General features: G+C 49.9%; 1 long non-coding RNA gene across 1 annotated transcript in view; it reads left to right on the forward strand.

Annotated features, from left to right (window-relative positions):
• The first annotated feature begins 7,075 nt into the window (after window positions 1-7,075).
• LOC118173655 overlaps window positions 7,076-12,231 on the forward strand; it is a 30,701-nt gene continuing 25,545 nt past the window's right edge. The window contains exon 1 of the long non-coding RNA XR_004754329.1: window positions 7,076-10,986. This is a non-coding gene — a long non-coding RNA (uncharacterized LOC118173655). The remainder of the gene's footprint in view (window positions 10,987-12,231) is intronic.

Here is a 12,231-nt window from a genome sequence, read left to right on the forward strand (position 1 = left end):
ATCTCAGCAGGTGCTCGGGTTTCTGTCTTTTTGGCAGCTGACACACCAACTTCCTAGGTAGAAAAGTCCTAAAAATACATCAAGGCTTGAAATTTCTGTCTGCCAGAGAAGGAGAGAGAGAGGCTGTCTGCTAAACTCCTGCTCAAGTGTCCTGCAAGCAAGCTATAATGCTTAATGGCTGGAAAGTCTCAGGAAAACAGAAATGCCCCACGTAGTGCCTGCTGGGTGGGGGCAGCAGTGCCCATCTGCTCTGCAAATGCTTCACTTACAGCAGTGCCGATGGACGGGGACTCCAGCTGTGACCAGAGCCTGCTGCTAGCCCCTGGCAGGCAGCAAGGGGTTGTTCTGTCAGCTGTAGCCTTTGGAAGTTAGGAAATGATAATCTGAAGGCTTGCCTGCAGTATAAGGCATAGGAAAGCCAGGGCATTGTCTCTGCCTGCTCCCCGCTCCCGAAAAGTTTGCTTATTGAGAGAGCTGGTCGGTAAATGTGCTTAAAGTTTCAGAGTTAAGCTTTCAATAGAGGTAGAGATGAGTTACAGTTCTTGTTGACTGCTTTTGGTGAATGGATGAAGTTCCTCCATCAGGCAGTGAGGACTAAGCGGTGAATTTTCTCACTACTTTTCAAAGCAATATCACAAAGAGACAGTGTTATGGAAAAAGCTTGGTTACCCCATATTCACTAAGTGACACAGCTGAAAAGTCAAATCTGAAAAGGACGAGTTGCCATCCAGGCTACAGAGAGAATGAAGGGCTTGCCAAGAGGCTGGTCCTACCCTCAGGTACACCTCGCTCCCTGCTCTGCTAAGGAAATGCTTGATCCTCAGCTGTTTTTCCATCTGGATTTGGAAGGCTCAAAAATCCCACCTCCACCTGTCCCTTGTTTTCACTGCCCTCTGGATAAGACCCACACAGAGTGTGCGAGATCTTTATTGTGCTGTGGCTGCTGCATGGCCAGGGCAGGGACAGCAAAGCATCCTGCTTCCTTGGCTGCTGTAGGGGAATACCCAGGCAAGGCGTTCTTGTGGCTCATGCTGGTACCTTTGAGTTAATTTCCTGGGCTGTGAACTTCTGTGGCTGCAAACAATGTGCTGTTAGAGGATCAGAGCAGTCTGCTGCTGCGGAAAGGTGGAGCAGGGCGAAAGACTAAATCCAAATCCCATGCCTGTGACTCTGGGAACCCCGCTGCATACAGTTCTCAGTGCTATGGAAAGACTCTCACTGAAAATACGCATTGTATTCTCTGGCCACCCTCTTCCCTGTAGCATCTCTGTCCCTTCTCTTTTCTTTTTACCTGCTGGTGAGCCACCTTTAGGAAGAAGCTGTGGAGCCCAGCAGATGCTCGGCTGCACACCTGAGCCTGCAGCTCAGCTGAGTGTAAAGCAGCAGCTGAACGCCTTGGGGACCGTTTGCCTCTTCTCCCAGCCCAAGACACGAAATGAAGTATTGGTGGATTGGCTGCTTGCAAAGGAAATTGTTAATGAAGTGAGGTGTTCAAAGGGGGGAGCCCATCATGGCTTCACCTCGTGCACACACGCTCTGGAGCTGGGATGCCTCTTGGCTGTCACCAGAGTCCACTTGTGCTTTGGAAGCCACAGTCGTGCTGGAGGACAGCCTGGTTCCTGGGCATGAGGGTAAGAGCTGCTCGTGCAGGCAGGCACGCTGAGGGGTTGGCTCGCCTGGTTTGCCAGGTAAGGCAGAGCTCAGTGTGCCAGAAAGGGGAGCACCACGATCAGAAGTGGCAAATCACATCCCTGCCTCTCCTCCCCACCCGCTGAAAAGCTATTGTGTAACTTGAGAATGTAATTAGTATGCTAGAAATTAAAGTACTACTCACCTCTAAGCCATCACTTTGGGTTTGGGGCTCTTGCTGCCAGTGGATTGAGTCAGTGCTGAGTCTTGAAGTGGAAAGTCTCCTCTCCTCCCACTCCCCTCCGAGGACTGAAGGCTGTCTGGGGTAGTGGGTTACATTTCTAATGTGCAGATCCCTGCTCGTGAGTGATGGCATGGCGGGAATGTCAGCTGGATGGGAATAAACTGCAGCAATTTATTCTCTCCAGCATGTTTGAGAGTCAACAGAGCCGCACCATTAGCTGGAACAAAACAGGCCCAGTGTTGGGATACAATAGCGGCCAGATCTGGAGTCACTTACAATTTACCCTGTTAGTGCTCCTGAGAGCTGGAAGGATGCCAGCTCAGGTTGATTGCGATTCTCTGCTTTGAAAAGGGGCCAGAAAAAGAAAAAAAGAAGCGAGACTAAACTCTGTTAGAAGCAGGCCGCTTTTATACAGATCTGGAATGTAAACAATTTCCTATTTACTCAGGGTATTAAAGAAATCAGGAGCTGCTCCTATTCTCGAAATGCTGAGGAATGCAGGGGACAGCTTGCGTTTGGTGGAGCCAGTTCACACCTTGCTGACTCCAGCAGTTTCGTGTTAGGCTCCTACCGAGTCTGGAAGCTGTGTAAAGTCCTGGGAGCTGAAGTAATGTCTGATGGCAGAAGCACGTTGCCATTACATGTTTAGATATCAAGCAAGGTGTGTTGTTCAGTGAGGTACTGTGGAGGTGAGGAGCTGGAGCTGGGGCATTTCTGCAGCTCTGGGTTGTGTCTGGGCCCAGTGTCAGTGTAGCGAGTTCACCGGAACGGTCCCGTGCTCCAAAACACTGCTTCACAGTGCTCTGGGGAATCGCTTTGCGCAGATATGCACGGGTAGGACGAGATATCCCCAGGCAAAGCTTTACACTCACCCTCATTTTGTTGCTTTCTAAATGCTGTGGCAGGGATGCAGCTTTGTAAACCTCCCAGAAAGCCTGCACGTGGCAGTTTGGGTGGATGTTTACCATCATATTACCATCATAGACTATGGTGCAGGGATGCTCTGGGAGCTGCACCTGCTTCCTCTGAATGCTTTTTGCCTCTCCAGTTCTCCTCTGTGCTCGGAGACCTCCGAGGAAGGTGTCTCAAACTCCAGAAGTGCAGCTCTCTGCTCCTGTGGATGATCACCTCCGCTGCCAGCCAGCGGGATTGACTCGGGTCCTCCAGCTAGACAATTGAGCCCAAGGAATTCACCTCCCGATGGCGTAATTAATGGATGATTTTTTGACACCAGCTTAAAGGCAGGGGTGGTGGGAAGAAACTGGCTATTCCAGCCATCCTAAACCCTTCTCAAAATGGACAAGCAGCTGGCACAAAGGTCACAGATGCTGGCGGCCCTTCTTCCTGAAGGGCTTTGTCAGGAGCTTTTGAAGTGACATTTCAGCTGATACCACGTCAGGCTCTGAGACAGATGAGGAACAATTTTTTATTTTTTTTTCCAAAGGGGGTTTCTGAACAGGGTAACAAGTGGCCTTAGCATGAAAACACACGGACCTGCCCTGGGGAGAAACTGAGTGGCTTCACTGACAACTTCATGTCTAGGGTGGGTTTGATGGTAAGAATTAATTTAATTCTTACGGCCAACATTTAGATTTGGTGTTCAGGCAGAAAATTCCAGAAAATTGAGCCAATTTGTGCTTGCCATAGCTGAGTGTAAGCTGGCGTTCATGCCTCAAGGGAAGCGGGGACAGGGAGGGAGCTTGGTGGTGCCGGGACTTTTGGGGGAGAGGGGAGCACCGGGCAGGCTGGCAGGTGCCAGCTGGTCTTTCCCAAGGAGTGATTTACTTTGGGCACTCAGAGGCCTGAAACTGCTTGGTAGCTGCTGGGAGAGGGGATGCCGAGCAGCCAGGCCTGCGAGGACAGGCTTCTGTGTCTGCACGTGGTGTGTGTTTGGTGGTGCCCCTTGCACAGCTGGGGCTCTTCCTCCAGGAGGTCCTCAGCAAAGTGCAGTGGACGAGATCGCAGGTTAAAAGTAAATGCTGACAAACAGAGAGGGACAAACTCAGAGAGATTTAAGTCACCCAGAGGTGTCACGGCCAGAAGGTGCCACAGCCTGCCTGAGGTCCAAAGGCAGTGGAGGGGCTGTGACCATATGAGCTGGGAGGCTCCCCAGATGAGGCTCCCCAAATCCTCCTCCCTCACTTCTCACCGCTGAGGTCTCCAAGTGGGTGGCAACCCCTGGCAGGCTCGACCACGTTTGGCTGGTGAAACTTGGCCAAACCAATCTGAGACTGAACTCACCAGGAGACTCAGCCAAGTCTGTCTGATTAAACCCAGCCAAACCTGGCTGAGACCAGCAACTGCTGGGCTGCCTCCATCCCTGTTGGGGTACTGCCCCGAATCCACGTTGGGGTGGTGCGGCTCCTCTGTCTTTGGAGGAGTGATGCGGGTTTACATCAGGACAGTGGGCTACCTTTCACCTTTCTTCTGCTGTTACCCATCATCGTACAGAAGGTGTGATGCTCTCAGTAAGCCAGCTTGGTTTTTTATCACAAGCACATTGGTGTAAATTCAGATTCTCTCCAGTGATGTCACTTGTTAGGCAAATGCCCTTCTAAATTATGCTGGCACATGTTTGAAGACTTCAAGGGGATTGAGCAAGTGTGGTGGAAAAAGATCGCAAATGAGCATGAGTAATTTGGAAATGTGTCTTTACGTAACAGAAGTGGCATTGCTGGCAGATAGCCTCAATCATCGTTCGGTATTAACTTCTGTAAGCAATTTAGCAGAGGTGCTGCTCATTCCCCACGCACTGAGTCCCAGGAGTGGTGTTTTAGTCTGACTGGTCTGAAATTCAAGTTTGCTCAGTGTTGCAATGGAGGAGTTATTATATGATGCCTTAAGGCATTCACGTGTTGGATGATCTTACAGCTATGCCTTCTGGCACCGCTCCCTTGGGTTTAACTTCAGATATTTTGACATATCTGACATATTTTCCACTGGAACTTAAAGCTGTGCCTGAGCTATACAGACCTATCTATAGGTAAGTCCAGGAGCGGGGAATGTTGTGGAAGTTTGCCAGCCCTAGGTAGGACACTTTGGTATCTACAGAGACCATGTGCCCACAAGCTGGGTCTCTGCAGACTGCATTGTCTGTGATTCTGTGATACAGTTTCACAAAATATGTCCAAATTTCATGAGTTTCTCCGTGGGTGTGGGTCCAGGGTTCTGAAAGCCAAGGCATTTCAGAGAGGAACGTTTTATCCTGGCCTTTCCCTCAGCAAGCGACTTGCTGGAGCACGAAGGTTCGTGCTCATCACGCCCTCGTTCCACGTCCCCTCACGGCAGCGTTCTTACAACTGGCTTGTCCCCTGGGTGCCCGGGAGGCAGCTTGTTGAGGCAGTGAAATGCCTCCGAGCAGGGACTTGTGCTGTGCCTCGGCCACAACAAGTGCAGCGGGCGGATTGCGTGCGTCTGGCTCTCGCTGCCCGCTGTTTTTAGCTCTCGCAGGAGCTCCCTGTGCGTGCTCAGCGTGCCTCCCCGACAGCTGCTGCTCCCCTCGCGGCCCCCAGGCACCCCGCTCGTGTGCTGCTGGCCTCAGCGGCTCCATTTAAAAGCAGCATTGCCTGCGCTGTGTCAGAGACGTGCTGCCTGCCTCCTCTGCACGGTGCAGCTCCGGTCTTGGTGTGCGCTGGCTGGTACCTGCAGGAAGGGGCACGGCGTCGGCGTGAAACCCGTCTTCTGGCTGGGCAGTGGGTTAAGTGCTTGTGGCAGAGCACAATTGCCAGTGTAAATAGCTCTTGGGAAGGACGGTGTGAATGAGTCTTATATGAGTTGGGTCCTGGGAAAATGATAAAGTGATGCTCACTTGTCAAACTCAAATAGGTGCCTCTGTGTAAGGGCTGGGCTCAAAGTGGGTATGTCAAAAACCAGCGGCGTGAGCGGCTGTGCTGCAGCCCCTCAGGCCCCTGGCTGCTGAAGGTAACAGCCTTCTGTCCTCACCCCTGGCAGGGGAAGCCAGGCCCCCCAGCCCCCTAAAAATAAGTGTGAATATATGTTTTTATCCTGCCCTTTGCTTCCAGGAGGGCATTGGGGCTAATTTCAGGTGGCATTAAGGACTCTCAGCAAGGGTTCACTTGTGATATTTCCCACATAAATAAATCTTGTGTAAAACTCTCATCCCTAAGCAGCCACAGGAGATTCCGAGGCATCTGAAGGATTTCCATTTATGCCGGATTTCAGTGTATCGTGTCATTTTCTTTTGTTGTCATTTGATTTGCCTGTGCTCACCTGCCAGCCCCGAGCAAACAGCAGATGGCACCAGCGCCCTGCTTCAGCTGAGCAGCTGAAATACTACTGAGCATTGAAACCGTAAACTTCAGGCCACAGCAGAGACTTCTCAAGTTATTATTTTTACTGTTTAAATGTGCCTGGTATCCCCCTGTAGTCCACAAATCTGTGCTGGCATGTCCTGGCTGGGTTGCTGCTGCGGGTTCCTCCAGTGTCACGGTGCATGCGGAAAGCAGGAATGGACCTGCTGAATGTGTTTAATCCCAAATACCTTGCCAAACCTCGTAGCCTTTAGATAACAGTCCAAGTGAGCCCTGTAAGACCGGGCTCATTTCGGCAAGCTTTGCAGTGCTGGAGTAAGGATGTGCCGCTTGTGGCTGCGCAGAGCAGCCCTCGGGGTTCTCGTGAGCACATCGCTGCTCTGGGAGCTTGGAAAGGAGCCGAGAAGTTTCAGCGCTGCACTGCGTGGGTGCCGCTAGCAAATACCGCAGTTATTTTAGGAGGATGTATTTTCTGTCAGACATTTCTTTGATAAGACTCTGTTCAGACAGGATTTGATATAACGTTGTGCTTTGCTGCCCATACTAATATGAGTAATATTAATGGTATCACAGTGTGACAGGACCTGGGCATCAAGATTGTCATTTAATTCTGCTGAAGATGATGGTAAACTTTTATTGATTTAAACATGCATTTCATTTAGCTCCAGCAGCTTCAGGTGGGGTAGAGTAATAATAACATATGCATGAGAAGTAAGAATACAATTCTGGTGTATTAATTTATGAGTATGTAAGGAAAGGGTTATGGAGGTTTGTAGCACAGAGTAGCCATGTGAGGTAACTCTGCGTTGGGCCACACAGGAATTGGGTTCTGCAACACTGCTGTAAACAGCTGTGTCCTGTGGTTCTGAGCAGAATGGTCCTCAGCTCCTATGTGAAGGCAGGGAGACGCATTTTCTGTAGGTAACTGCACAGCTGGTCAGCTTCCTCCTGTGCTGAGACCAGTTTGGGCTGGGGACTGACTCCAGAAGCTCTGGTTTGCACTCAGAGGCACTGCCTGTTGCTCTGTGCTGAAAGCTGCCCCATTTCCATCTGCCCAGTGTGCAGTTGCTGCCTCGCCAGCCTGGCTCACCTGCATTGTTCTGTGTGCAGGTAGGAGGAGAGGGAGAGGTTTGGGATAAGGGCTGTGACCCCGTCCCCCTGCTCCTTTCCTCCTCACCAGTGTGTGCTCATAGATAACACATGGCATGGCACGGCTGGCGTCTTCTGGGCTAGCTTCATGCTGGGTGCTGCAGCACAATGTAGGGATATCCGAGCTCAGCTGGGACAAGCAGCAGTGCTTTTTCTGCAGACTCAGCTGGGGGAGCACCGAGCAGGTAGGATGTTACTGGTTTGGCACCCATCCTAACCAGCTAAAGCTTGTCGTGTGCACACATGCTGCTTGCTGCGTGGTGGATGTGCTGAGACGTTTGCAAAAGGCGTAACTTCTGAATTTTTACTCCTTTTACACCAGTTGCTTTTCTAAGGCTGTTTTCCAGGTGCTGCTGCATACCTGCTCTGGTAAGAGCTGGAATGTGCTGATTGCTTCAGCATCCTTCACATCGCTGAGTAGTTACAGAGCTCTTGGATGGCTGTGGTGAGCAGGGCAAGTGCTTTAGTATAACATGCAGATAGACGGCTTGGTGTGGGTAATGGTTCCCTTTGGATCCTTTATTGAGGAATGGTTCCTGAAACAACAGTGCTGCTTGTACGAAATCCTGTTTTGACAGCTAATGAAAGCTTGAATCCTTACAATGCTGGCGGATGCCATTTCTGTTAAAATTATTACCAGCAGCTCTGCAGTTTGGGGAGCCAAGTTTCACTGAAAGCACGATTACTCTAGCATTTGCAAAGACGGCACGTCATAATTTCCTAAGGCAACACTAACAATTTAGTGTATTTGCTTCCCAGAGTGTGCTGCGTGAGCCTGAGCTGACATGTGCGAGAGCAGGTGGCCGCTGTCAGCGCTGGGGAAGCACGGGGAGGAAACCTCCTGCTGCTGCTGCTTTCCAGCTCCTTGGGTACCGTGTGCGCATTGCACGCCATCGCTTGGTGTCCCCAGCTACTGCTGAGAGCGCTGGTCTGCCTCGTGCTGGGAAGTCCTCAGCTCTTCATTTGATAGGCATCAGTGCTGGCATTGCTTCATTGCAGAGCTTGGACATGGAATCAATCATTCAGGAGGTACGGCAAGGGAAAGGGGTTGAAAACAAATCAGGAGAGGGAAAGAGGCGATAGAAGAAATCACATTCATTAACTGGGGTGATGTCAAACTGCTCTTTTTCACCTGTTTCCTGGTTACAGGAGAGGGCAGACGTTCTGAGCATAGCTCTTACTTGCCATTTGACAGGCTTATCTGTGTGTACAAGTACTCGTGCAAGCTTATGAATAGTCAGGAAAAGCTTTTGAGCTGTGGGTCAAACCTGCCCAAGTTAGCAGCGAGCAAAGCTGCTGGGACATGCAGCCCAACTGCTGGTCATTCCCTCTTCCTGAGCGCCGCTGTGCAAGTAATAGACACCGTCCACATTTCTGCTTGGCGTCTTTCCCTGTATTTGTCCTTCTGATCTTGTGTTTATGCCCTTCCCTACTGCTTTGCTCCTAAGCCGTGGAAGTGGATGAGGTGTGGGGCCCTTGGGCTGCTGCCACGAGCAGGCAGGGCTTGCTCCATCTGTCTCTGCCACGGCTGGGCACCGCTGCTCCAAGCTCGTGGGGAAGGAGAGCGGCTGCAGCAGTGCACCAGAAAGGAGATTGATCTTCTGAGAGGTTTGAATACCCAAGTCCATTAGAGTTTCCTGGGAAATATCAGCTCGGATTCATGCTGGCGTACCTTGGAAATCTTTTAAAATTAAGTACCAAAAATCAATGCGTTGCAAGACTCCCAGCATGTAATTCTGAACCCATTTGGAGATTTGTGCTAATTTTGAAAATAATCTTTCTATTTTAACTGTTACTTTGAACGTATTTTGAAAGTATTTTGAACTTGTATAGAAAGGGAACAATTAAAGGAAAGATTACATTGTGTTACTTTAATTGTGATGGATTGAATCATTTGCTGAAGGAAAATATCTACAAAGCGTATCGAAGTGCAGAAGCAAAAATGAAAATGAAAATTGGTCTCAGCTGTTCCACTCCCCATGACAAAAGTGTATTTATGTAATCCATTCCTTCTTGTATCTTGATAGTGCTGCGCACACAGTGCATGAATTAATTCTACTGAGAACTGCGGTGAGATTGTCTCTGAGCCCGTGTAAGCACGAGGAATGCACCTTGACTCTCTGGTCCCCTGCATATTCAACGTGGCTGTTGCTGGTGCTTGGTTCCACCAGCAGTGCCAAGGGCCACGCAGTGGAGGTTGAGGCACATGGGGTTTTGTGACAGCCCTCAATTAGCCGGTAGTTTTCTCTTTGAAAGAGCACTTCTTAGAGAGCAGCTTTAGGTGGCTTTCCAGCTGCTCCACTCGGGACAGAACTTCTCTTGGGAGTGAAATTTTGGTCTAAGAGCTTCCTGTGCTGGCAGCCTGGGGAAGAAAAACACACCTGCCACTGAGAGTGGGAAGAATTCACTGATAGCTATGAGACAGGCTCACCCTGCAGGGCAGGGAAGGAGATCCTGAACCCGTAGGGTTTTTCTCTGCCCTGGTCCCACTGATGTGCTTTAATCATCACGCAGGTCTGGATGGAAAGCAGTGCCCCAAAAAGGCAGGGTTTGGAGATAGAGCGTGCGGTATCTTGACAGCAAGTAGTTTATATCTACCTGTATGATGTACAGACAGTGCTTTAATTCATGCTGTCCTCTCACCAACAGTTAAGTGTAATTGTTAATGGCAGGTTCAGTAACAGTGTCCTGCACAACTGCACTAATTGCAAATCCTGGATCTCCCTGGAAGCAAAGTCCCCCTGCTCGCAGGAGAGCTGCGAAGCTGCCGTTGCCGGTGTAAGTGAATGTCCCGTGGTGCTGTGTAATGAGAGCACGGTGGGTGAAAGGAGCGCTGCAGCAGCTCGCGTGGCAGTGGTGCCCTGAATTCAGAGCTCTATTCCTTCCCAGGGACACTGCTGCATCTTGGAAGCTGTAAGAGGTCGAAGCAATAGAGTCTAACACCTGCCATAAACCCTGTCTCGGAACTAAGGTTAAGGCTAAGGTTGTTTTGGTGAGAATGAAGCAAGAGCATCAGCTCCCCTTCCTGCCTCTCCAGCTTCTGGGGACTGAGGGATTCACAGTCTCTGTGTGCTTCCTTTATTGTGGAAAATGCTTCCTCCATTGTGAGCTAGGGGCATTTTATTTTCATGAAAATCCTCCCTGCAGTGTGGCAAGGGTCCAGCTGGCCACATGCTATTGCCACGCACTGCCGGAGTATAGCGGTCATGTTGGACTTCCTCGTCCGTCTGATGAAATGAATTCCTTTTCTCTGAGGCAGGACGGGGAATGTATGGGTGTGTATTGGGTATGGTGAGACAGAGCACGCGGAGAGGAAAAAGGCTGTCTTCTGGCAGCCTCCCATGTGAAGCCAGGGAGGAGGTAGAGACGTGTTAATTGATTGTGGGTGCAAACAAAATTGTTCCCCAGCCAGTCTCTTGCTCCGAAAGGTATTAAGTCACTGGTGAAACTTGTACAGCTTTCACCTTCATAAAATCAGGCAACAAATGGTAAACAAATGATGATTTTATTAGTGCTGTCCTTTTGGGGGATCTAAACTAAATCTAGGTTGTGATCTATCGAACAGGTTCTCTCGCCTTAATTTTCATGGCTCGGCTTTCCCTGCAGCTGTACTGCCTGAGAGCCAAGCACCCATCACTTCCATTCCCAGCGGTGCTGTCAGCTGCAGGTGCTCAATACTTCTGGGACTGGCAGGTATGGAAAGAAGCACAGCAAACACCTAAGCTGCCTGATGCCACCAAACCTAGTGTTAGCTCCCTTCAGGGTGTGTCATCTGTCTTTAAGCTACTCCAGTCCCTGTTTCAGCCTATAAGGTGCTGGCAGCTGTTCTGCTCTGTCTTTAGAGCTTCTAACATGAGCACAGGGACAGCGGTGCTGAGATGCTGCTGAAGGCAGTGAATGGCTTGTGCATAGCTCCATGGCATTTTGTCCAGCAAGGGATGTTCTGTCACGCAAGAATTGCATGTGCAAAGGTACAGCAGCGGCTTTGGCTTCTAATTAAAGCTGTCCATGGAACCTGTGGAGCTGATGGGACTAGGAAAAAAAAAAGCTGCAAAATAGGTTTTTAAATCTGTGTGCTCGGGTGGCAAAACCATTTGTATCTGAGGCTGTTAACTGTCCTTTTCTGATCCTTTCTTTGTTAATGAAAGTAACTGTTGGAGGAAAATGTGAAGGTTTTGAGTTGCGAAGACGCGTGTTTGCACCGCTAATCACTTGAAAAATCAATCTCCAGAACTTCATTTGTTCGGAGCAGCTGATTAGCTGCTCTCTGTGCTTTCTCCCTTTTAATAAAACCCCTGAGTCGAACGACAGAAGGGCTATAATTAAGGAGCGCTTTTTTTTTCCTTTCTGAATGACATTCTGGCAAATGTTAAGCAGCGGGTAGCCTGGCATATGCAGGACAGAAGAGCCTCTGCACCGCTTGCGCAAGCCTGGGCTTCACCTGGACAGGAGGGAGCTGGGTGCTTTGCTCCTCTGTGCACCAGCACTGACAAACTGGAGTCTGGTCACTGCTGTGCGGGCTGCAGCAGCTCTGTCCTTGCTCTGCTGTCCCCAGGGGACGCTCTTTGTTTGCCAGTTAGCAAGCTGTAACCTGAAGGTGACAACGGGAGCCACAGCAGAGCCAGACTCCAGCTTTCCCCGTGCATCTCTCTCAATGTCCCCAAGTTGGGTGATAAAGGTGACCCAAAGGTCTTTTGCTAGCTTTCTTCCTAGCAAAAGGTAGCACAGAGGTCAGTATTTTTGTGCTTGGGAATTTTACCCGGGAGAGTCTTGGCTTGAGTGGGAAAGAATAATTCTAAAGGCTTGGGAAGTGGACGCATTAAAATCATAAAGGTTCATGCTTCTCTTAAATGACTTCCCTGCTCAAAAGTATGTAATACAACTTGACTAGCAAGGCCATAGGGAAAAAGGTTGTTCAGTGAACGAAGTTGAGGGATT

Source organism: Oxyura jamaicensis, chromosome 13, assembly GCF_011077185.1.
Source record: "Oxyura jamaicensis isolate SHBP4307 breed ruddy duck chromosome 13, BPBGC_Ojam_1.0, whole genome shotgun sequence".
Classification (NCBI taxonomy): Eukaryota; Metazoa; Chordata; class Aves; order Anseriformes; family Anatidae; genus Oxyura; species Oxyura jamaicensis.